Source organism: Ursus arctos, unplaced genomic scaffold (assembly GCF_023065955.2).
Source record: "Ursus arctos isolate Adak ecotype North America unplaced genomic scaffold, UrsArc2.0 scaffold_4, whole genome shotgun sequence".
Classification (NCBI taxonomy): Eukaryota; Metazoa; Chordata; class Mammalia; order Carnivora; family Ursidae; genus Ursus; species Ursus arctos.
Genome location: NW_026623056.1, coordinates 47602947 through 47626167, shown reverse-complemented (window position 1 = coordinate 47626167; position 23221 = coordinate 47602947). Strand labels below are relative to the sequence as shown.

Sequence of the window (23221 nt, the reverse complement as noted above, 5' to 3'; positions counted from 1 at the left end):
AAAAAATAGTGCCCATCTAATAAGTGCCTTGATGTCGCTGGAGGATCACATTGACCGATTCTTTCAATCCGATCGCTCTGTTTCCTCTACCTTTGACCTTTCAAGCCTCCCTAGATAGCTTAGACAACATTTCATAAGAATTTAGCTTTTTTAATTTGTTTCCCAAATTGCCCTTGTGGGTTTAAAAGAAAAGTGTTCTTATTCAAGAAAGCTCAAACGACATATTAGCAGGAGATGCTACTTGTGAGTGTCGAATAATACCTAGACAATCAGTTCTGGAATTGCTGACTTTATACTAAATTATATAAACATCTATTCCTAAAATCCCAGTAAACTGATTTTCTCTCCCATGTTATATGAATAATTTCCCTCAACTTAAACCTGTGTCTTATAACTAAAAAGGTGGAAACTATTTTATTTTAGCCATATACCAGGCATTAAATTCTAAGTATGGAGACAATTATGACTACCACTGCTAATTATTATCCCATCATTACTATTATTATTACTCCCAGTCTGAGCACTTAGCATACAACAGGCACTGTTCAAAAGACTACCTAACTCAATCTCATTGTGTCTTCATAATATCTCTAGAGAGAAAGTAGGACCCTTATTTTTTTTTTATTTTTTTAAGATTTTATTTATTTATTTGACAGGATAGAGACAGCCAGCGAGAGAGGGAACACAAGCAGGGGGAGTGGGAGAGGAAGAAGCAGGCTCATAGCGGAGGAGCCTGATGTGGGGCTCGATCCCAGAACGCCGGGATCACGCCCTGAGCCAAAGGCAGACGCTTAACCGCTGTGCCACCCAGGTGCCCCAGGACCCTTATTTTATAAATGAAGCCAATCCTTAAAGGATTTGGAAAAGTTGTCTCTGGTAAAGGAGGCATAATTGTCTACCTGTATATAAAATAACTGTTTCAAGAAAATTAACCAGGGGAGCCTTGTTAATGATTTCAGCTCTGTGTGGATCTTCTTATGCTGAAATACCCTTTTTACTATAGACTCTCTATGGCATCTTTAAATGTCAGAGATAATTCTACTGCCAGGCCTCACCTGATTTTAGTAATTCTACACAAAATTTCAGCAAAACCTATAGTTACATTTCAATTACCCTTGAGGAGTGACCCTTACAGTAATTCTGTGGCAGTTACACTAAAATATTATTTTTATTTTAAAAGGAGAAGCATAATATAACCAAATTTTTATTCTCCTGGAAAGTAGAAAAATGAGAATGTTATCTATAATTTATATATATTTTACCCTATGTTTCCCTGAGTTTTACATGTATCATTATGAATCTATAATTTTGCATTTGGCTCTTTCACATAATATTATGTAAAAAATTCAATTCATTACTGAGTCCTTTATATTTTACCACCTAAATATCTTTTGCCTGTGGTCTTTTCCTCTTTAGTTTTTCCGCCACCATCCTAATCCAAGCTACTAGCTTCTCTTTCCTGGACTTCAGTAGTATCTTTCTTAACAGTTCTACATTTTGGTTCACCTCCATTCTTCAGTTAAGATGTTCTTCTCAAAAAATGTGAATTTAATAATATCATTCTTAAAACATTTCACAAGTTTTTTTTACTGACCTTGATATAAAGGCAAATCTTCTGCAGAGGGGTGCTCACCTGCTCTTCCAGCTTCATCCACGACCAAATTCTGCACTTTTCTCTTAATTTCAGTCACTTTGGTTGTATTAGTCTGCTTGGGCTGCCATAATGAAATACAGTAAACTGAATGCCTTTAAAAAAAAAAATTATGGCTGCCCAGGTGGCTTGGTTAGTTAAGCCACGGACTCTTGATTTTGGTTCAGCTCGTGATCTCAGGGTGGTGCGATCAAGCCCTGCATTGGGCTCCATGCTCAGCATGGAGTCTGCTTGAGATTCTCTCTCTTCCTCTCCCTCAGCCCCTCAGCCCCTCCACCGGCAAGCACGTGAGAGTGTGTGTGCATGTGTGCCCATGCGCACTCTCTCTCTCTCTCTCTAAATCTTTTAAAAAATTTTAAAAGTTTTTATTTGAATTCTAGTTAGTTAACATATAGTGTAATATTAGTTTTGGGTGTACAATGTAGTGATTCAACACTTCTGTACAACACCCAGGTGCTCATCACAGCAGGTACACTTATTCCCCATCGCCTATGTAACCCATCCTCCCACCCACTTCCTCTCTGCTAACCATCTGTTTGTTCCCTATAGTTAAAAGTCTGTTTGGGGGTTTGTCTCTTCTTTTCTTTCTTAATTTGTTTGGTTTCTTAAATTCCACATATGGGTGAAATCAGCACACCTGGGTGGCTCAGTCAGTTAAGCTTCTGACTCTTGATTTTGGCTCAGGTCATGATCTCAGGGTTGTGAGACTGAGCCCCACATTGGGCTCCATGCTCAGCATGGAGCCTGCTAAGGATTCTCTCTCTCTCTCCCTCTCCTTCTGCCCCTACCCACTTGTACTCATTCTCTCTCTGTGTCTCTAAAAATAAAATAAAATCTTAAAAAAATCATATGGTATTTGTCTTTCTTTTACCAACTTATTTCACTTAGCATTATACCCTCTATATTCATCCGTGTTGTTGCAAATGGCCAGATTTCATTCTTTGTTATGGCTGAGTAATATTCCATTGCATATATACACCACATCATCTTCATCATTCCTCTATGGATGGACACTTTGATTGCTTCCATATTTTGGCTATTATAAATAATGCTGCAATAAACATAGGGGTGCATTATCCTTTTGAATTAGTGTCTCATGTTCTTTGGGTAAATATCCAGTAGTGTGATTATTGGATTATATGGTGATTCTATTTTTAATTTTTTGAGGTGCTCCTATGCTGTTTTCCACAGTTGCTATACCAGTTTGCCCACCAACAGTGCATGAGGGTTCCCTTTGTCTTTGCATCCTTACCAATACTTCTTGTTTCTTGTGTTTTTGATTTTAGCCATTCTGACAGGTGTGAGATGATATTTCATTGTAGCTTTGAATTACATGTCCCTGGTGTTGAATGATGTAGAGCATCTGTTAATGTGTCTGTTGTCCATCTGCACATTTTCTTTGGAGAAATGTCTGCTCATGTCTTCTGCCCATTTTTAAATTGGATTATTTGTAGGTTTTGTGTTGAGTTATATAAGTTCTTCTATATCTTGAATGCTAACCGTTTATCAGGTATGTCACTGGCACATATCTTCTCCCATTCAGTAGGTTGTCCTTTAGTTCTGTTGATTGTTTCCCTTGCTGTGTAGGAGCTTTTTATTTTGATGTGGTCCTGGTAGTTCATTTTTGCTTTTGTTTCCTTTGCCTCAGGAGACATATCTAGAAAAATGTTGCCACGGCCAATGCCAAAGAAATCACCACCTGCACTCTCTTCTAGGATTTTTACAGTTTCAGGTCTCACATTTAGGCCTTTAATCCATTTTGAGTTTATTTTTGTGCATGGGGTGAGATTGTGCTCCACTTTCATCCTTTTGCATGCAGCTGTCCAGTTTTCCCAACAACATTTTTTGAAGAGGCTGCCTTATTTTTTTCCCATTGCATATTCTTGCCACCTTTGTCAAAGATTAATTTACCATATAATTTTGAGTTTATTTCTGCATTTTCTATTCTGTTCCATCGATCTATGTGTCTACTTTTATGCCAGTACCATACTGTTTTGATCACTACAGATTTGTAGTATAACCTGAAGTCTAGAATTACGACATTGCCAGTACTGTTTTTCTTTTTCAAGATAGCTTTTGGCTATTTGGGGTCTTTTGTGGTTCCATACAAATTTTAGGATTGTTTGTTCTAGGTCTGTGAAAAAATGCTGTTAGTATTTTGATAGAGATTGCATTAAATGTCTAGATTGCTTAGGTAGTATAGACATTTTAACAATAATTATTCTTCTAACCCATGAGCATGGAATGTCTTTCCATTTGTGTTTTCTTTAATTTCTTTCATGAGTAGTTTTCAGTCTTTCACATTTTTGGTTAAGTTTATTCCTCAACATTTTATTTTTTAGTGTAATTGTAAACGTGATTGATTCCTTAATTTCTCTTTCTGCTGCTTCATTATTGGAGTATAGAAATGCAATAGATTTCTGTACATTGATTTTGTATTCTGTGACTTTACTGAATTTGTTTATCAGTTCTAGCAATTTTTTGGTGGAGTCTTTTAGGTTTTCCATATACAGTATCATGCCATCTTCAAATAGTGAAAATTTTATTTCTTCCTTGCTGATTTAGATGCATTTGATTTCTTTCTGTTGTCTGATTACTGGGGCTAGGACTTCCAATACTGTGTTGAATAAAAGTGAGAATGGACATCCCTGTCTTATTCCTGACAGTAGAGTAAAGCTCTCAGTATTTCTCCATTTAGGATAATGTCAGCTGTGGGTTTTTCATATACAGCTTTTATTATGTTGAGGTATATTCCCTCTAAACCTACTTTGTTCAAGATTTTTAATCATGAATGGATATTGTACTTGCCAAATGCTTTTTCTCTGTCTGTTGAAATGAGCATATGGTTTTTACCCTTTCTTTTATTAATGTGGTGTATCCTGTTGATTGATTTGTGCATATTGAAGCACCCTCACAATCCAGGAATGAATCCCTTTTGATCGTGGTGAATGACTTTCTCAATGTATTGTTGGATTAGGTAGCTTTGCTATTTTGTTAAGGATTTTTGTATCTATGTTCATCAGAGATATTGACCTATAGTTCTCTCTCTCTCTCTCTCTCTTTTTTTTTTTTTTTTTTTTGTGGTGTCTTTATCTGGTTTTGGTATCAGGGTAATGTTGGCTTCATAGAATAAATTTGGAAGCTTTCCTTCCTCTTCTATTTTTTGGACTAGTTTGAGAAGAATAGGTATTATCTCTTCTTTAAATGTTTGGTTGAACTCACCTGTGAAACTGGTTCTGGACCTTTGTTTTTTGAGAGTTTTTTTTATTACTGATTCAACTTCTTTGCTGGTTGCTGGTCTGTTCAAATTTTCTACTTCTTGTTTCAGTTTTGGTGATTTATATATTTCTAGGAATTAATCTATTTCTTCTTGGTTGTCCAATTTGTTGGCATTTGTGGTTGTTTCTGGAGGTTTCCCCTGATCCTTTCTTGTCTTTCTCTCTTTCATGTTTTGCTGATTTTCCTTTGTGATATATTTGGATTACTTTCTCTTCATTCTTTGATTGTTTATTAGTGGTTTTCAATATATGGCTACCATTAAATTTGTATATAACCTCTTCTGCATATAGCAGTCTATATTAAGTTGATGGTCATTTAAATTTGAACCCATTCTTTTCTCCTTTCTTCTCCATGATTTGGGTATATGTTATTTTATTTTATTCCTTTTTTTGTGAATTCTTTTTCTATTTTTTTTACAGAAATATTCATTTTTACTGTTTTTGTGTTCTCTACCTTTATACCATCACTTTTGGTCTCTCCTTTCCACTCAAAGAGTCCCCTTTAATATTTCTTGCAGGGCTGGTTTAGTGGTCATGAACTCCTTTAGTTTTTGTTTGTCTGGGAAACTGTTTATTTCTCCTGTTCTGAATGATAGCCTTGTTTCATAGAGCATTCTTGGCTGCACGTTTTTTCCACTCAGCACTTCGAATATATCATGCTACTCTCTTCAGCTTAACAAATTTCTGCTGAAAAATCTTCTAATCTTAAGGATTTTCCTTTGTAAGTTAATGACTTCTTTTGTCTTGCCGCTTTTAAGATTTTTCTCTTTATCACTATATTTTGTAAATTTAATTGAGACATGTCTTGGTGCGGGCCTGCTTTTGTTGATTTTGATGAGAGTTCCCTGTGCCTTTTGGATTTGGATGTCTATTTCCTTCCCCAGATTAGGGAAGTTTTCATCTGTTATTTTTTTAAGTAATTTTTCTGCCCCTTCTCTCTCTTCTTCTGGGACTCTTATGAATGTTATTACATTTGATGGAGTTACCGAGTTCCCTGTCTCTTCTGTTTTAGCATAATTCTTCCTCTTTTTGGTTCAGCTTCATTGCTTTCCATTACTTTGTCTTCTAGATGATTAATTCGTTTCTCTGATTCTTCCAACCTGCTGTTCATTGCATCGAGCATGTTTCTAATCTCATTTATGGCATTCTTCATCTCTCTCCCTTTTCTTAATGGATCAGTTATTTAATTAGGTTCTTTGTAAGAAATTCAGAACACCAATTTGTGAGGGATAAACTCCATTTGTGAGAGAAAACACAGAGGTAGCCCTGAAGCTGAGGAACAGCTTTGATTTTGGGCACTATTTGTGAGTCCATAACTTTCTTTTCTTTTTCTTTTTTTCTTTTCTTCTTCTTCTTCTTCTTCTTTTTTTTTTTTTTTTTGAGGGAGAGAGAGAGAGAGCACACACACAAACAGAGGGAGAAGAGTCCATAGCTTTCTAATCAACCTTGCACTGCTCTGTAATCTCATATTTCTCTGTGTTAAAGATCTCACCTTCCTGGTGTCTGGATTTATTCAGCTTCTTCTTGTTGAAGTAAGCATCAGTGAGATGTTTGGAGATTTTCATACTGCTGATATCAATTTTGGTGGAAGCGGTAATGACAAATTTCTGGTTTGCTCTATGCAGAGGAACTCAGTTGAGAGTCAGACGTCCAGTCACAAGTAGCAAGCCCCTACTTAGTTGCTTCAGGAAAACCACTCTCTTGCCTCTGTGGCGCCCGGTGAGGATGATCAAAATGGTCCCAGGAGTGATGCTAGCTCATAATTTTCTCAATGCTGACAGAAAGGTGTTTTTGCCATGGCTCAATAGCTTTCAAGGCACATCTTCAGTAGGATAATACTTAGGCATTTCGTAAAGTTTAACCACTCATGTACCACCTTCTTGTCACTACCAATTGGTTTTGTGACAGTAGCAAGAACTTTCTCCTTCTTTTTCTTTTCAACCCTGGACTTAGCTGCTGAATACTCCTCTTGTACATGGCCTTTTTGGAATACATAGCCGATCAGGAATATCTGCCTATTCCTCTGTCCAGGACAGGGTTACTGATGCAGTGGTGCTTCCCCTTCTTTGGCCTCTTAGCCTTGAGGTTACCCTTCTTAACCTTTCCACAAGCATCAGTCTTCTTAGTTCCAGGTTTCTTCTCCTTAGTATCTGGTTTCTCAGCTTTTTTACCTGCCATCCCCTTCATGTCCCACCATAAACTGAAGTGAGAGAAATTAAGCATCTGGGAGGCCTCTTAGTCTCAGCATGTCTGATCCCTGCAGGTGTCCACTTGACACCCTCCTGGTTCAGATGGTGAAGGATTGGGGGTCCCGAAATTGAGTCTTGCAGAGAGGTCACCATTCTTGCCTTGTAAGATGGGAAAGCACAATCTTCATCTTGGATTCTTTTTTAACTCTTCTGTCTCTGTGGTAATGTCTCACTGATGTCTTCTATTCTTTTCTCAAGTCCAATGAATATCGTTATGACCATTGCTTTAAATTCTCCATCAGGCATGTTACTTATATCGGATTTGCTTAGATCTCTGGTTGTGGTCTTATCTTGTTCTTCCATTTGGGGTAAATTCCTCTATCTCACATTTTGTCTAAGTCTCTGCCTGCTTCTCTGTGTTAGAAAAGCAAGTTATGTCTCCTGTTCCTGAAAATAATGATCTTATGAAGAAGAGGTGATGTAGTGCCCAGGAACTGGCACTTCCGTGAGTGTCCCCAGTGTCCCCAGTGTATTACATGCACTGCCCTTGTGTTCTGGCTGCTCTATCCTTTAGGCCAGTCATCTGCAGAGGTCCTCCTTGGTTACTGTGGGCAGTGTTCAGTCACTTGCCCGAATGTGATGAGTTTTAACTAGGTGTGCTCTGGTCTGCTTGTGAAATGTGACCAGTCACCAACTCCACTGAAAATGAGGCCCAGCAAAACTCTCTGGTCAGGAGATATGGTTGGGCAGGGGCTTGTGCTGGTCTTCTGGGGGAGGGGCCCACCACACAGACTGAGAAGGACTGTTCCACTGGAGAGCAGGGGTGTGGGGCTTAGTGTAAGCAAGTTAGGCAGTCAGTGTCCATACTGCACTGCTTCCTGCAGGTGTCTCTGTGTTTATGCTGAGGAGCAGGGGAGGGAAATAGGGAAATGGCACTGGCAAGCTTTTTTGTTCCCGGAGAGGTCTGTGAATGCTGCCTCTCAGGGACATGCTCCAAGAAGAGCAAATAATCTCCCCACTTTGTGCCCCAGGTGCTCTTCAGATCACTGTTTCCACACTGTCTGACCCTGGGTTGTTTACCTGCCTTCTCTCCAGGGCAGCACAGTGCCTTCCAGGCTCCATCCCAGCCAACCCTGCTGACCTTTAAAACTCCAGGCTTTAAACCTCCTATTTGCAAGAACTCACAAAATTCAGCACCTCTCATTTTCCAAGCCAGTGACTATGAGGAAACATTTTCCTTGTGCATTCCCCTGTGCGTTCCTCTCTCTCACCCTTCTCTGCAACCATGGCTCCCTTCCCTCCACAGCAGCCAGGATCTGGTTCTCTCCTAAACCACATCTCCACACTTCCTACCTTCTTTGATGTGGTCTCTTCTTTCCCTTTAGTTGTGGAGTTTGTTCTGCCAGTCTTCAGGTTGATTTCTGGGGTATTTGGGATGATTTGATAGTTATCTGGTTGTATTTGTGGGAGGAGGTGAGCCTTGGGTTTTGCTACTCCACCACCATCTTCCTGTCTCCTTTAATGACCATTATTTTAAATTCTCTCAGGCATATTACTTATCTCCACTTCATTTAGATCTCTTGATGTGATTTTGTCCTGTTTTTTCATTTGGGACGTATTTCTCTGTCTGTTTTTTTTTTTTTTTAATCTAACTCTCTGAGTCTATTTCCATGTATTAAGAAAGTAAGCTTCATCTCTTTAGTGGCTTATGAAGAAGAGATTCTATAGTGCCCTGCAGTGCAATGTCTCCTATTCACCAAAACCTGGTGCTTCAGTGGTGTCTCTTATGTGCGTTGCATGTGCCCTATTGTGATGAAGCCAACTTTGCCTTCAGTCCAGTCACCTGTAATGACTTTCTTTGCCTATCGTGGGTGGGATTTGATCCCTGCACGGTTAGTGGACCAATCTGGGGCTGTCTTAGGCTTGACTTCAGTTAGACCAGACTTTTGCCAGAGCTGCAGTAGCATAGAACTGCAGGACCCTTTCCCTGTGTTGTTTCCTGAGAAGCTTTTATTGGTGGGCAGAATCTGCGGTCAGATCAGATGTCTGCCCCCAGCCCACTCCTGGGGCTGCACTTAAACGGGTATGTGTGGTTATCTTTCCCTCTCCCCAGGGCAGAAGTCATTTTGGAGTGGTGCTGGACACTCTCTGGGCTGCTTGCATACTGTCAGGCTTACAAAGCCACTTTGGATGGTGTTTCTGGCCAAGGTCATATTGGAGCAGGCAGGTCTGCAGGAGAACATGGGGGTGAGGCACATGGTTTTAGCAAGGTTTGTGCAGGTCTGCAGTGGGAGAGAACCTGGAACCAAGGCCTGACTGGAGGGAGCATGTCAATAGAACAAGAGGGCAGGGCATACTGCTAGCAAGCTAGGTGGAGAGCGTTGGCACTGCACTGGTTTTCACAGGTGTCTATGTATCTAGGCGGGGGTGGGGGGGGTGGGAGTAGGGAATGAAAACCGGAATGAAAATGGCACCCTCCAACTCTTCTGTTCCTGAAGTCTCCCAAAGTTCCCTGTCCTCCAGCATACACTGGGAAATTATTAAATAAATCTCCTCCCCATATATCCCAGACATTTTTCAAACTACTGCTTCTATGCCGTACCTCCCTGGAGCTGTTTGTTGTGCTATCTCTTTAAGAGTGGGGACTCAGTTTTTCTATCTCCCTCCCAGCTCTTCTAGAGCAGAACTCACTGTTTTTATAAAGTTCCACATGTTAAGCCTCACTGATTGGAAAAGCTCCTAAAGCCAGTCCCCTCTGTCCTTCAAAGCCAAATGTTATGAGGATTCGTCTTCCCAGTGTGGGCCCCCAGTGCATGGGGTGCCCTACACATTTCCTCTCCTCTCTCTGAACCTCCCCCCCCCCCCGTGTCTTCCCTCCTGTGGACAATCCTGAATACCTGTTTAGTTCCCAACTATGTCTCTACCCTTCCTACCTTCTTTATGTGTTTCTCCATTTAGCTATAAAGAGTCTGTTCCGTCCATTTTCTGATTTATTTACACTAACGTGGGTGTTATCTAGTTGTCCAGGATCCTCCAACTCTGCCATCTTCCCTGGAAGTCTTTTGGTGCCTTTTTTCTTCTAATAAGGTCTCTGCCCCTTTGTTTCTCTCTTCTTCTGGGAGACCTATAATGCAAATTTTAGTCCATTTGTTATTGTCATATATGTTGCTTAAACTGTGTTCACTTTTATTTTAATTTTTTAATTTTTTAATTTTCACCACTCTGGGTGAGTTACTCCACCTTCTCTTCAAGTCAGCTCATCGTTTCTTTTGCTTCATCTAGTTTGTTGTTGACCTACTCTAGTGTAGTTTCAGGTTAGTTATTGCACTCTTTAGTCCGTGACTTCTATTTGATAGTTTCTTATATTTTTCATCTCTTTGTTATAGTTCTTACCTTCTTCATTCGTTCTTCTCCCTAGTCGATCTTTATGACCATTACTTTGAACTCTTTATCAGGTAATTTACTTATCTCCATTTATTAGGGTTCCTCCTTCCCTCCTCCTGGGGTTTTATCTTGTTCTTTCATTTGTAACATATTCCTCTGTTTCACTATTTTGCTTGACTCTCTATTGGTTTCTATACAGTAGATGAAACAGCTATCTCTTCTAGTCTTGAAGGAGTAGCCTTGTATAGGAGATGAAACTCTTCATTCAGCCCTGCCCCAGTTCCTGGTCATCTCTCAAATTTCTGTGCGTGTCCAGGCAGTCCACTATACTTTTAATGGCTCCCAGGAGTTGAGGATGTACCAATACCTGTCAGTGTTCCGCAGATTCAGGCTGACTAAAAACCAGGCCCTCAGGCAGCAGCTCTTAAAAGTATGCGAATATATGTAGTCCTGAGGGTCCACAAGCATAAGCTCTTCTGGCCCCTAGAGGCCAGCAATCTGGAGGTGCATCTGGATGGCAATTACAAAAATTTGGGCTACAGATGAGTGTATAAGTTCCTGTCTAAGAGAAACCAGAAAGCTGGAGAAAAACCAAAGAGGAAGAGTACCAAGATGGTGTCCATAGCCTATGTTCCTTGAGAGCAGCTCCATAGGCCACTAAATGTGTACTAAACCTGAAGTTTGCCTCTCAGTCTGAAGCTCCAGGATGAGCAAAGTGGCCTATTTTAACAGAAAGACTGGGGGGAGGGATGCCTCAGACCACTGTCCGTGCAGTGCTCTGGAGGTGCCAAGAACCATCCCTCCAATTGCCACAGTCCCATGGGACCCAGGAATGCAAGTCCCTTTGGCCACCAGAGCCAGGTGATCAAGGGGTATCCCCCGGACATTGGCTGCAAAAACCAGGTAATAGATGCATATAAAGTTTCCCATGAGGAGACACTGGCACAGAAAGTCTGAGCCCCTAGGTCTGTTGCCCCTTTCTTTGCCCAGAGGGTGATAGCTGCTTAAGAATTCTTCATTGATTACAGTCCTGCGGGATCCATGAGCATAAGTTAGCCCCACTGGCCAGCAGAGCCAGGCTATGTAGAGGTGTGCCACGGCAGCATTCAAAAACATCATGCCCCCAGACAGGGGTATAAACTCCTTTGGGGTGGCACTGATTATTACAGCCTCATGTGACCAGGCATGCAAGCTCCCCTTAACTCTAGAGCCAGGCAGTCAGGAGGCACCCCCTGGGTGGCAGCTGCAAAAATCGGGGCATCAGAAATGTGTAAATGTTCCTTTCTGGGAGACACTGCTACTTTAGAGCACATCAAAGGGACAGTGTAAAGACAAGTGTCCACCAGTCTCCATCCCTGGAGAGGGTTCCTACAGGTTCCTAGGGTTGTGTGTGTGTGTTAAAATATGTGCTTAGGGCACTGGTGTGGCTTAGTCAGTTAAGGATTGGACTTTTGATTTCAGCTCAGGTCATGATCTCAGGGTCATGAGATCCAGCCCACTTAAGATTTTTTCTCTCCCTCTCCCCCTCCCCCCACTTTTTCTCTAAAAAATAAAAATAAAAATAAATAAATAAATATTTTTTTCCCCTCTGGCTGAGATTTTAATATAAGCAGGTGAGCTGGTGGCCCCTGAGATGGTGAGTCCAAGAGCACAGGTCCTTTAAGGGGCATTTCTTAGATCACTACTGTCCTATGGGTCTTGGAATGACAGCCCTGTTGGTTTTCAAATTATTTGGGGGCTCATCTTTCAAGTGAAGGTCTTAAAAATTGGGGTGCCCGATGTGGGGTTTGAACCCTTTGCTCCTTAGGGAGAAGGTCTGGGGTTTGAGTTCCTTCCAGTTGTGAGTCACCACTACTGAGATTGTTTCCCAGCCTCTCCTACCCACTTTTTCTTCTTTACCCAATGTGTAGTCATCACTTAGCCAGTCTTTAATTTTTTTAAGAGGAAAATTTTCCGTATGTAGTTGTAGACTCAGTGTGTCTGTGGGAGGAGGTGAATTCATGATCCTTCTATGTCACTGTCTGTCAGAGCTCAGGGGAAAACTGGCCTCTCCACACTAGACTTAATGCACAGGTACTTAATTGCAGCTTCTGAAAGGAGTTGCAGTCCCTTCTTCTTCTTCTTTTTTTTTTTTTTTTTTGACTGAGTAATAATTCCCAATTTCATTAATTACGATTAGAGTATCTTATTTGCATTTCTATTTTCTTGAAAGTTTTAAGGTCTTTTTTGAGCTGATATTGGGTAGTTTTTCATAATTACGTGTGTGCTGGGGAAAATGATACATTTTTTTCATAAGAAACAATTCAATTTATCTATTAGGCTTACATACTGTGTGTCTTTCTTAGGTCTTCTATATCTTTGCTAGTATTTTTGTCCTCTTGATCTATGTAGATCTGAGAAGTGTGTTAAAATCTCTTATTAGTGATTAGTGTACATATCTGTTACTTTTATTTTTGTAGTTTTTGCCTTATGAAAGTTGTTGCTATGAATTGGTTATGGAGATCTTAGAATTATGAAGTGTCCTTCTTTGTTGCATTTGATAATTTTGGTCCTGAATATTACCTTGTTTGACATTAAGACTGCATTTTATCAGAATATGTTATTTGCATTTGTGTGGTACACTTTTTTCCCCAATTCTTTTCATATTTGCTTTGTGAATAAATTTGGTTTATGTGAGCCTCTTATAAACATAAAAATCCAACTCTAGGGTTATGAACCAATATGAAAAATCTTAGTTTCATCAGTAAGTAATCTTTATTTCATCTTTTCTGGTTATTAACATAAATTACATATTTGTATTTGGTTTCAGTTGTCTCATCTTTTTCTGTGTTATATATACTGAAATTTTCACTACATGGATTATTTTATGGTTTTTGCTTTGTTTTGGAATTTAGGAAGACTTATATTTCTTTATAGTGGTATACTTCTATTAATATCTCCTCTTTGAAATCTTTCTTAGTTTCCCCATAAGCAATAAAGAAATTTTTTTCTTTACTCCTTCCTGTATTCTACCTTCCAATTTTATATTATTAATATTATCTTTTGCTTTAATATGTATGATATTAACTGTACTTAATTTATTCTACTTGTTTGTTAGTTGCAAGTGACAACTTTTACTTGCAGATAATACCTGTAAATCTATCAGAATGCCTTATTGTCTATGGATTTTATTTTTTCTTTTTCTTCCCATTTTTATTACCTATATTATTTCTGTATGTTCAGACCCTGTGTTTCTTAATATTATTGTGTCATAATTACGCTTTCTAATATTGGCATTATAGCTAAATATATTTAGTGTTAAACTGCAAATCTTAGGTTGACTCTTCTGAAAGTATTCTATAGCTGCCTACAGCTTATTTTCTATTTTATTTCATAGCTAAGTCTCCTGGGATCAACAGTCTTAAGATTTTTACATGTTAATAACTGTCTATAGTCTTTATACTTGAAGGATAGGTTAGCTGGATATAAAATGTTAACTTGTATTTTTCTTAAACATATTTTTGTTGAGAACTCTAATAGAAATCTAATTTTATTTTCCTTATTAGTAATTGAATTTTTATCCTGTATATTTAAAGAACTTCTTTCCTGAGTTTAAAGTCCAACATTTTCACTAAGTTTGGCCTCAGTCTTATTCATTTGGGACTAAGTTCACAAGTATCCAGTGTGCCCTTTCTCTGGTAGTCTTTATTTCAGGATTTATTACTCCAGCAACTTTTCAAACATGAACAAACATTTACATTATTATCTGACAATATAAGATACATGGAAAAAAACACAAATGACATATCATTCAAGAAATATGTATCCGTTCATTGCCTGTTTGTTCCACAAATCTAGTTATAGTAATGTTAAGATGAGTCTGGTAGTCAGTATTATGTACTATTAAAATGTACAGATACTGGAGTTAAACTGCCTGAATTTAGATACTAGATAGACCTGCTGTTTTATTAGCTGTGCAATCTTGGGTGATTTTCTTAAACTTTTTTTCTGCTTCAATTTTATTATTTATAAAATGAAGAAAACAGTGTATTTCTCCTAACATTTTTGTGAAATTAAATGAGATAACACACAGTGCTTAAACATTAATAAACCTGATACCAAAATGTTAACAGGGACAAAAGTATTCATTTTCGTTTCAGATTTTAATGAGCTCCATAGGTTATGGTCATCAGATAATTTCAGTCTTCCAATTGTTTTGTGTAATCACAGAATCCCTTTGTGTAAGGGATATAGTATTAGATAGTGGAAAGTAAATGAACCAGTGCAAAGGAAGTACGACTTCCAATCCTGGAGTTACTATGTGCTTAAATCCATCTATTGGTTATTTGTCAAATGGGCACAATATTTGCACAGACCTCTTGGCTCCATCTTTCCAGGAGCCCATCTTATCCCTTTGCCTGGCTGCCTTGTTCTTATTATAAAAGAATCAGGCTGATTTCTACCTGCTTTGCTGGGGTAGGACCCTCCTAGTGTACATTAGGGCTCATGGAATATCCTTACTAACTTGTAGTTTAATTCTTATTATATACTCTGACAATTTTCTGATTCCATGGCTATTTCCTCCAGAAACAACTTAAGGGTAGAAAGTATATTTTTAAACTAATTTTGATAATGCCTATTTTTTTTGGTTGAACAATATATTTTTGTCAAACTTATATTCCCTAAAGAACAATTATAAGGGTAAAATGGAAAAATAAAAATTAAGTTTTCCTAGAAATGCATTGTGTAAATGTTTAACAATTATAAATAATGAAACCCAGCTTTAGAGATTGAAATTGAAGAAATTATGTCATTCAAAATCTAAATAGATTTATTTATTTATTTTTAAAGATTTTATTTATTTATTTGACAGAGACAGCCAGTGAGAGAGGGAACACAAGCAGGGGGAGTGGGAGAGGAAGAAGCAGGCTCCTAGCGGAGGAGCCTGATGTGGGGCTCGATCCCAGAACGCAGGGATCACGCCCTGAGCCGAAGGCAGACACTTAACGACTGACCCACCCAGGCGCCCCTCTAAATAGATTTAGCACTGTAAATAGAAAAAATCAAGGACATCCACTTTATTTTAACATGCCTTTCGAACCAAACAACATTACTAGCATATTAAATAGCTTTAAAAGGTGTGTTAGCTTTTTAAGAGGCAGGCATATCTTTAAGTGTTGGTTTATCATGTTTTCATTTGTTTGAGAAGCAAACAATAGGCTGTTCATTTTACCTTCCTCTGTGGTATGTATAAACACACCAGAAAGTCTACAGCTTATCTCTGAGCTCCTCAGTGCTGTCCAATTATAAACACAGTTGTAAATATATCTGGCCTGTTAACAAAATCTTATCCTATTAACGTAGGGTATAAAATTTCTATTAGTAAAAAGAGAAAAATATGAAAGCATTATGGATAAAGGTTAAGAAATGTACAGATGAAAATATTTGGAAAATATTAGTGTCAATAATGTGAAATTTATCATTAGCAATTTCCACATCTCATTTGGGTATCTTGTGCATCTCCATCACATCTATAATCGTCATTCTAGTGATGTCCTAGAAGATTGGAGAGATGAGTCTTAGAGAACAATTAGGAGATTATAATAGTTTGATTTGCATTAGCTCCCACAATGGCTCCCTATTCCTTAATAAATAAAGCATAGGTTATTTAATAATTCAAAGATTATTTGCATACTTTGAAAATTTTTCTACTACATTAAATTTGCAGGCTTATAAACCCCAATATCAATTAAATGTTTATCCATTCTTTAATACATAGCTCCATGACTCTTCCCCTTCACTTCTGGCTTATAATTTTCTATAATTATTCTGCCTTATCTCCTGTGTCACAATTGTTTTTCATTCATTCATTTATGAAACACATATTTATTGGGATTCCTATATGTAATGTGCAGTGCTTGGCACTGGGGATTCTATTTGGCGAGTAGAAATACATAGTCCCCGATAACCGATGTGTTCTAGGGAAGTAGTAAGCAGTCAATAGAAGTTAGGTTTCCTCCATTTCTGGTTTTACACTAGACATGCAAAAAATTTTACTCTTTACCACCTCTCTGTCTCCACCCTTTCTTCTTAAAGAATCTGCATTTACCCCTTTTTAAAAAGCCTGCAACCAAAACAACTGCTAAGTAGAGAGTGGACCAGATGACTCCATAATGTAGCCATTTGACCAGACTTATAGTCATGATCCAAGCTCACACAACCCATTTCCTTTTCTAGGATCTTGGAATTTGAAGTCAGAATTGATTTAGTCTTTGTTGGTACTTAAGTTACAGGTTGATAAATAGCAGGAAACCTATGTGGCTAGTCTCTGGTATGTTAACTGAAGAATCAGGGGGAAAGTCATTGTTGAAAGAGAGGAGACTAGCAGAGGCTTGCAGAAAGAAATAGAGAATTGAAGGGACACCTGGGGACTCGGTTAATTATCTGCCTTCGGCTTAGGTCATGATCCCAGGGTCCTAGGGTTGAGCCCCATGTTGGGCTCTGTGCTCAGTGGGAGCCTGCTTCTCCCTCTCCCTCTCCCTCTGCCTTCCACTCCCCTTCCTTGTGCACATGCTCTCTCTCTCTGTCAAATAAATAAATAAAATCTAAAAAAAAAAAAAAAAAGTAATTTTGGTTCCCAAATGATTACCTTCTTTGGGAGGCTTGGCTACATTTCTGGTATTCTGATACATTTTTCCATTTGCTTAAGTTAAGTGAGTTTGTGTGCTGTGCTACCAAATGTAACTTGACAAATTTATCAGACAGTGTAAAAAAAAATGTGGAATATTAATGACAGTGAAAATTTCTTCATTCAAAGCAGGGGAATGGTTTTACTTATGGATGGATGGTGAAACACTTAATAAACTGTCTCCCATATTTTCTTGGCATACAATAAGACTGAGTCTTATGGGAAAGGCAGTTTACCACCCCCAAAAAGAAAGGTATAGCATTGCAAATATAAGAATCTTCATAAAAAACTCTATCTGCTGTAAACTATCCTAAATTCTGAAATTTCTGATATTCAGAGCAAGAAATCAATTGAATGCTATGTTGAATTGCAGCTGGTGAATTCTCTGCCCTGTTTTGGCCACATCTATCATCAAACTACACAGTTCAGCAAAAAGCCAGGATTCTGACTTTAGGAATGATATGAGGGAGAAGCTGAAGGTAATAGAAGACCTCAATTTTACTAGATTATACCATTTTTTTGTGTGTGTGTGTGTGGGCATCTCATGCTAAATAAGCCTGATATGAATTCCTGAAGTATAGTGTCTTCAACACAGTATGAGCCTCGGGGGAATTGGCATTCTTCACATATTACGAGAACAAATTGTAGAATGGTTCATTATTTTCCTGTCTCTGTTCACTGTATTGTCCATTTATGTCTTCACTGATATCTTCATTCATCAGTCTTTGTGGGATCTTGATACTCTTCTGAGCATAGACTATGCAATAGTGAATAGAATAAGGTTTCTCCTCAAAGGGCTTATATTCTAATGGGAGAGAACTTTCAGACACAATGAAGAAAATTAAGTAATGGAATAGAAGGGGATTATGGGTGTGGAGGAGATAACACATTATCTAGAGTAATCTGGGAACCTTTTTCTTACAATGGTATAACTGAGTATAAAATAAGAAAAGAGAGAGAATAAGAATAAGAGAATAAGAAAAGGTCAACTATGGAAAGATTTGGGCAAGGAGCATTCTAAGAGGAAGAAACAGCAAGTTTCCTGAGACAGGAACATACTTGGTGTGTTCAGAAGAGGTTCAGAATAGCTGGAGTCCAGCAAAATATGAATACTGTGAAAAATTAGATCCGAGATATTACCAAAGTCACGTACTATACAGCCTAATAGGCCATGTTAAGGCAGTTGGTTTATGTTGCAGTTGTGATTGCAAAGATATTAGAGTTGCAAACAAAAGGCTAATATGAACTCATCTGGGTTTTAGAAGGACAGTGTATATACTTTGAGCAAGAAGAATTGAATTGGGACAAGGGAGGAAGTGGGTTTTGTAATAATCTGGGAGGCATGAGAGTGGCTGGGCTGTAGTGAAAATGTTGAAAAGTGGCTAGGAAAACACACTGGATGTGGGGATGGTGAGAGAAGTGACTAATGACTTTTAGGTCTGTGGCCTGAACATTTGGGTCAATATGATGCCATAATAGAGATTGTAAAGGATGGAAGAAGAGCAGATGGATTATTAAGAAGTAGATTTTAATTGTGCAAGGCGTAGGCTGTATGTTCACAATCCAAGTGTAAAGATTGAGGGGACAACTAGACTTATGGATTTGGAGCTCACTGATGCATTTTGGGTCCAGAAATAAATAATGGAGTCATCAGCATATAGACAGTATGTAAAGCCAAGAGCAGGAAGTGATGAGTGAGTGAAGTTTAGGTGAGAGAGGATAGATAAAGGTGTCTAGGATTGTGCTCTCAGTTGCTGAAACATTTTAGTGCAGGAGAAAAGGAGAAGCCAGCAAAGGACACTGGGAGGTATTATATAGTCAGAAAGACTAGGGAAAAGTATATTAGAAGAGAAGAGTGGTCAATCATGTCAAGTATCGTCAAGAGATTGAATAAGAAGAGTAGAACCAACCATATGATTCCTTAAGATGAATGCTGTAGTGACCCGAACAGAGGTAAGCCCAACTTGAATGGTCTTTAGGAGAGAATAGGAGAGAAATGGTGATAGTAATTACAGATAAAGAAATCTTTTGAGGAATTTTGTGCTGAAAAGTTACGGAGAAATGCAGAGAAAAATCAAAAGAGGTTCTTATTTTAAAAATTAGAATAAAAAAGTAAACTTGTATGCTAAAGAGAATGATCCAGAAATGAGGAGCAAACTGATATTATTGGAAAGAGAGGGGAATAATGGCAGAGGTGAAGACATTGTGTAGGCAAGTAGGGATAGGATATGGAGTAGCACTGTCTAATAAAAATACAATGTGAGCCATGTATGTAATTTAAAAACTTTTTAGTAGCCGCATTAAATTCCTAAAAAGAAATAGTGAAATTAATTTTAACAATATATTTAACCCAAAATATCAAAATAGTATTTCAATATGTATGAATACAAAATGGAGATATTTTTCATTCCTTTTATCATATTAAGTCTGAAATTTGGTGGGCATTTTATACTTACAGCACATTTCAATTTCAATTGGTCATATATTAAGTGCTCAATAGCTACATAAAACTAAGGGCTCCTCTATTGGACAGTGTAGATATAGAGCACAGCTAGAGAATTTTGATTGAGATAAATGTATGGAAATTTCATCTATTGCAATAGGAAGAAAGATAGAATACCGATGTTTGGTGGCGGGAATTGGAGGTAGTTCTCATCTGATTGTATATGTTTTTAAGTTATGTAGAAGAAGTGTTAAAAATTTTAAGAGGACAAGGAGGGACTGTCCAAAGACCATTTTGGAGAGTGGAAAGATGAGCCTGTTAGCCTCGTTAGCTCCAGAACATAGGAAATGGGTGAAGTCCTAGTTCAAGTTTTTGCTTAGCCACAGAAGCCTCAGAGTAGTGGCCAAATTTGACTGTGTTTTTTTTTTTTTTTTTTTTTTATAGGGGCAGCATGTTATGGAGCAGTAGAACCTAATTAGATGTTAAGCATTTGCTTGTCACTAGTGGAGATTGCTGAGCAAAATTTACTGTAAAAAAAAAAAAATCTGAGTATAACGAATAGGGGCCAGTGCTTAAACTCAAGTCACCATAGCTCTCTATTTATCCCTTGGGTCTAGTATGAGGCATAATGGAACCAATTGGAAAAGGACAGCAATTTTCCACTACGTGAACAGTAAAATGGAAGAACCTTCTTTGCAGAAAGAGTGAATGAAGCATGTGTAGAAAAAGGCAGAAATGAAAGACCAACAACCCCAGAGAGATTTGAGAGAATAACTGTTTCAGTTACTAGTTCCAATCCCTTTTCAAGTTCATTGCTTTTCTTGGGTTTTGGGTTCCAAGACATAGCCCCATCATGCTATGACATCGATCACTCTCCTTTTATTATCCTAGTTTAGTGATTTCTATGATTTGCAGCCCTGCCTCCCTCATATGTAGGGATAATGAGGTCCTGAGTTTAATATGGATTTAGTGGGTCAGTTGTAAAGAATTGTATCACAAGGGGCTGACTGAGCAGAGATACCTGACATGTGGTCAGGGAACACAGAGAACTCACAATGCCTACTATTTGATCTTATTTTGAAAATATATATTTTATTGAACAAATGTATACATTAACATACATCTCTTAGAAAAAAGAGAAAATACCAAAGAAAAAATAAGAAAAAATCCCCACCTATAACTCTAATGAACATAACTGTTTTGTTTCATTTTTGGTTATCATTTACTGAATTGAATGCCAACATGTCTACAGTCATCATATAGCTTTTTTTCCTACAAATGTCAGAGAAGAGAATTTTCCAGTTATCATAGAAATGCATCCCTATAAAGAACACTCCTCATTCTCTTTGCCTCCTTAACTCCACTTGACCCTTTCTTTATTTCATTTCCATAGAGAATTGTTATTTAGCCTTTGCTCCTTGAAATTTCTTCATTGCAGCTCTTCACAATACCATGGAAATGCAGGCATGCATCTCAGAAATTCCATTCAGGCTTTTGTTGGATCCTGCATAGAGATAGGGCCGCTGCTGTTGGGGAGATTTCTAGACTAATGGCATTTTTAATTTCCTCAGCAGTGAGCAATGCTTCCTTGGGAGCTCTTCTAATGCCTCAGCTTAGAGACAGCCTATGGAACTGGAGGCTAGCTCAACAGAGCTGTCACTGCAATAGTAACAACCTAAACAGAATCTTGGAAAAGAAGACAGAAAGCTTGTAGCATTTACACAGGGTTTCTGCAAAGGCTCTTCTTCTGGGTGAAGTAATTATTCTGGGGCATTACCTGTCAACAAAACAGCATCCCAAGAAGCTGGAGTTAAATGCCAGAGACTTCTGAAAACAGAAGGAAGACTACCCTCAATTTCAAGGTCTTTGCTTCTGGCAGCTCCTTTAGTTATATAATGGGAGAAGGAATTTTCCTTAGACTTTGCACCATCAGGAGCATGGACTGTGAGATTCTTTTTGAATAAGTCAATTTTCTACTACTACAATGAGCTAAATATACAGCCTATTCACCAACCCAGAGAGGTATTCGATTTTGTTTTTATAATACTGAAAACTCTCTTGATACTCACAGTGGGTCTGTAAGGGAGCAGTAACACAATGTGTATCTGCTTTTTCAATTTAGGAAATCTTGTTGAATATATAATGGCACGACTGGGATGAGGTTTTACAGAAGCCACATACACACATAAATCCAGGCATGTTGTTTTCATCTACCTCTTTCATTGGCTAGCTTTCTTACTCTGTCAAACATGTCTGTACTGTGTCAAAATAGTACAGTTTATGCTAAATCATCCACATTTGTTTTCAATTTAGCAAAGACCCACCTACGTGCAGGTGGTAGTTTATGGCATATAAGATTTTCTTTCCTATTACCCCGACTTCATTCCTTATTCCTTTAACAAATAAAATACTAGTTGGAATTTATTGAGCATGTATCATCAGGGACCATCTCTGCTTGTTCACCCCCGAACCAACAACAATTGTGACAGTAGTTAGCCTACGCTGTCTCATCAACAGAATGAAAGTGTTTATTGAATGAACAAATTATTTATATTCACATGTTAAAACACCCTTGCATAAATAGGTATTACTGTCTTAGTTTTGTAAAAGGAGAAATGTCTCAGATAAGTTACCACTTAAAGTCACAAAATGAGTAAGAAAAGAGCTGGGATTCACACATATTGCATGGTGCACTGGGTGTTATACGCAAATAACGAATCATGGAACATTACATCAAAAACTAAGGATATACTGTATGGTAACTAACATAACATAATAAAAAAATTATTATTAAAAAAGCTGAGATTCAAACCCAGGTTTGGTCTTCTCTGTGATCCTTCCTCTTTACCATGCTTCCTCAAACATAGCTTTGATATGGACATCTACTATTTTTCTGACAGGTTCATTGTTAATTCCATGCTCTGTTGCCTTTAAGGGAACTGAGCACAAGGTTTCTTCAAAAATTCGAGTGAGTTACTTGATGATTTTTCTCACTTTATTTACTCAAACATGCAAAGACAGTTTTATGTTCACATGTTAATTCAGTTGTTCGGGTTCAGGTTTGCTTTGGAAGCTGAGTTAGCTAATCCCTTTCCCCCATGCTTTTCCAGTAAGTCTGTCCTGTTGCTGTACTCACCACATTCGGCTCCAAAGACCCACTTTCTGGGGGACTATATGGGTGGAGACTTCTATACATTTCCATAATGGTAACAAGAATTGGTTGTCATTCTGTTATGGAAGTTAACCTGAAAATGCTCCATCTTTTAATAAGCAAAAGTTGGTCTGATTAAGGTTCTTTATTCATTTTAATTTCATAAAATGTTTGCCTTGAAAAGTAACAGTAAGAATATACCAAGATACCTAGATATAAGAGCCCTCACTTCCGTCTAATTACTACATTCATTTTTTTTTCTGTTGAATTCCTACATTGCTTGAATTTTAAATTCTGTTTCACTTTAGGCCATTCGAATTTCTCTAGTATCATTTCTTCGTATCCTCCTTTCTCAGTCCCACCTCAATGGCATTCAATAGTTTTTGATTTGTTCATTTTTGCTACGTCCCTTCTCTGCCCTTCTGGAATTTTTTCCTTCTATAAAAGACATAGTTAGT

General features: G+C 38.1%; 1 pseudogene; it reads right to left on the bottom strand.

Moving 5' to 3' along the window:
- Nucleotides 1-6116: 6116 nt before the first annotated feature.
- LOC113250789 (60S ribosomal protein L6-like) lies at nt 6117-7107 on the bottom strand (annotated as a pseudogene).
- Between the last annotated feature and the right edge of the window lie 16114 nt (nt 7108-23221).